The following is a 3976-nucleotide window of genomic DNA, read 5'->3' on the forward strand; positions in this document are numbered from 1 at the left end:
ACACACACACACACACACACACACACACACACACACACACACACACACACACACACAGAAATTGTCTCTTAAACCACGGCGCTGCATACCGTATTACAATACAATATCTAAACCAGCAAGAATGTTACGTATTATAGGAAACGACTTTTGCAAAGCACATTACATTTGTTTTATATTTATTGCAAGATAACACAATTGCACCCTCGTTCACTTTCTCAATATAAAACGTGTTACATTTGGAACTGAAACTCGGTCTGATATAGAGTAATAGAAATTAAAGTCACTAGAGGCAGTCGGTTGGCAATATTTCAATAAACTACGATGTGTAACAACATGCAATCTTATCATAAAACAATAAGTCACTTTAACTTATATTAATATACTGAGAACTTTTGCTAACATTGTAAATGGTGAAGTGTCATTAAGGGTTTTCTATATCACAATAGACTTTATAAGAGGAAATGGTTATATGTAACTGTAACTGGCAAAACTAAATTTACCTCTATTAGGATAAACAATTTTAATTTATATAATTACTATCAATTTATATTAGAATATTGAATTTACGATTGTATAATATGATGGATATTTATATTGCTTCTGTGGAGGGAAAGTTTAATCTCCCATTACACAATTGTATTCGCTAGTTTGGCAACATTGCTACATAATACTTATTTAATTGTTTCCAAAGATATTATCCATGTTGCTTTAGTAATAACACTGCATTCTCGAATGTTCCTCTAATGTTTTCCTTTAGAAGTTTAAATTTAATTATATAATATATCTATAGGACGAATCTATCATCATAAATCCCAAACCATTAAGATTAGAGATCTTAACAAATGTTGCTGAGTTTCTTCGATTTTTGATTTGTGTTTACCATTCTTCCACTTAAACATTGCTTAATGTACAAATAGAGAGATGTATCTCAGACCGTTCTGTTTATATGTTGGATCTTTTTGCCAGTTTCAACAGTGAAGTTTCAAAGGAGTGAGATTTTCAAGCGTTGGAGGTGTTTTGTTTTCCCAAGCATTTAGCCATTTCTTTGCCTCAAAAGTGATACAAACAATAAAAAGTGTTCTTGCTGTAAGTAATGAGAGGCATGATGATAATATCATTAATATCAATAGCATTATTGTTATTATTATTATTATTATTATTATTATTATTATTATTATTATTATTATTATTATTATCATCATCATCATCGTCATCATCATCATCATTATTAGGTAATCATAATTATAAAATGATAACAACAAAAACAACAATAAAAATCTTTTTTACTCTAAGCACGAGGCCCGAAATTTTGGGGGAGGGACCCAGTCGATTAGATCGGCCCTAATTCACAACTGGTACTTAATTTATCGACCCTGAAAGGATGAAAGGCAAAGTCAACCTAGGCGGAATTTGAACTCAGAAATTCCGCTGAGGTCCACTTTATAATAATTATATCAATAATAATAATAATAATAATAATAATAATAATAATAATAATAATAATAATAATAATAATAGTGATGGTGATAATAATAACAAGAATTAGGAAAATATTGGACAAAGAAAATGTAAATGAAGAACGAATTCCTAAACAACTCCGTGCAAATTACCTATTTTCTTCGCTCTAAGCGCTTCACGGGCAAACCCTGCTGGCGGAAATTAATGCTTGTAGAATTTACCTGAAAACGATCATGGGCCCTGGTAGTAATGCCCATTCAAGACATTTTTAGAAGTTATCCATATTTCTTGAGCTAAAAGTCCTTCGGCGTACACAAAGAGTAGATTCTTAGCGATGATTAGAAGAAATGTCTCTTCATTTGCAATGAGTGTTTTTAAAATTGCGTGAACGAAACGAAGAAATCTAGTATACCATTTTCTTCTGTCAGAACCAACACTTTAAGTGACTGAGAAATTTAGCGATATACATTATTTATATCAAGATTCTTCGCTCGAAGACCCTATCACAACCTATCCACTTAGAAAAAGCGCATATAAGAAAAAGATCAAATGACTACTGTTGGAATTCTGTGGCCATAGGTTTCTTCATAACTGTGATCATAGGTTTTATCAATCACGAAAACTTGTACTAAACAACAAATATGTAATTGTTAATTACGCATAATTTTATTTCAATGACGTGTATCTAACGTTTCCAAAATATATATTGCTGCAACTTGACCACACCGTCTATTTCACTACATATATAAAGCTAATATCCATTCTAGGTGGCTATCGCATTATATTCACCGATATGCTTAAACTTATGTAAATTTACGAATGTATTGAACATAGCACATTTCTAAGCCGATTTCTGCATATAAATACATAAATTCCCATCTGAATGTTTGTCATTGTAGTTTTATTTGATATGGCTGTAAATGCAAAAGATTGAATTCATTTTCATATAAAGCCTTTTGAAATATCATATTAAAATCTGTCGATGTGAATAGCATATATGTTTGGATATGAAAGTTATTTCGTCAAAGTGAATTAACATGGCTCTTGAGGCTCGCAATATTTTAAATTTCTTTATGTAAGACGATGGGATCTAATGTCAGTCTAAATAATTGAATATAAATCAGGCTGTAAGTAGTTCATTCTCTAGTCCTGTGCCTCGCAGTCGTAGTCAGAGAATCAGAATGGATTCAGGTTCGAGAATTGGAAGAAAAAGAATTATCAGCAAAAGGAATTTGCAGGTATTTTTGCATTCATATTTAATAATCGCTTCATTCCGAAAAGATGATAATTTCAGTAAGTTAGTATACATATTTTAAACAAAAATTATGAAATATTATTCTCTTATTCTTTTACGCGATTTCGTCATTTGGCTGCAGCCATGATGGAGGAACACCTTAAAGAGTTTTAGTCGACGAAATCCACCCCAGGACTTATACTTTGGAAGGCTAGTACTTATTCTCTCATTCTCTTTTGCCCAACCGCTAAGTTACGGAGAAATGAACACACCAATATCGGTTGTCAAACAATGGGGGGCGGGGAACACAAAGATATACACACACACACATAAATGCATATACATATAACTTTAGATTTTAGAAGGCTTGGGTCATTATTGAGAGCCCCAGCAGGCATCAATCAACCAAATTATCAATCATTCAAAATACTCACCAAACACACACACACACTGGCTCACTCACTCACTCACTTATTCATTCACTCACACACTCATTCTCACACGCACACACATCCTATGTATCCGTATATACATATTATATATATAATTGATAGGCGTAGGAGGACTGTGTGGTAAGTAGCTTGCTTACGTACCACATGGTTTCGGGTTCAGTCCCACTTCGTACCACCTTCGGCAAGTTTCTTCTACTATAGTCTCGGGCAGCGCCAAAACCTTGTGAGTGGATTTGGTAGACAGAAGCTGAGAGAAGCCCGTCGTATATATACATATATACGACGGGCTCCTTTCAGTTTCATATATATATGTATATGTGTGTGTGTGTGTGTGTGTGTCTGTGTGTGCGTGTGTGTGTGTCTGTGTTTGTATGTGTGTGTTTGTGTGTGTGTGTGTGTGTGTATGTGTGTTTGTGAATCTGTGTTTGTCCCACAAACATCACTTGACAACCGATGCTAGTGTGTTTACATCCCCGTAACTTAGCGGTTCGGCAAACATAACCGATAGAATAATTATTAGGCTTACAAAGAATAAGTCCTAGGGTGGATTTTCTCGACTACAGGCGGTGCTCCAAATGACTGAAACAAGTAAAAGAGTAAAAGAGTAATTCATATTTTAGAGATAAATTTTCTCTATATGTAGAGGACACACCGGAGCGCTCAAGATATATATATATATATATATATATATATAACATCAGACTGTAGATAACTAAATTACAAGTATATAGTCCATTTTTTGTATTATAGTGCATTGTTGTACCATTTTTATTCTTTACAAACAATACACAATGTTTCAAGCGAACTGGAATACTCTCTTATACATATATAT

Source organism: Octopus bimaculoides, chromosome 2 (assembly GCF_001194135.2).
Source record: "Octopus bimaculoides isolate UCB-OBI-ISO-001 chromosome 2, ASM119413v2, whole genome shotgun sequence".
Taxonomy (NCBI): Eukaryota; Metazoa; Mollusca; class Cephalopoda; order Octopoda; family Octopodidae; genus Octopus; species Octopus bimaculoides.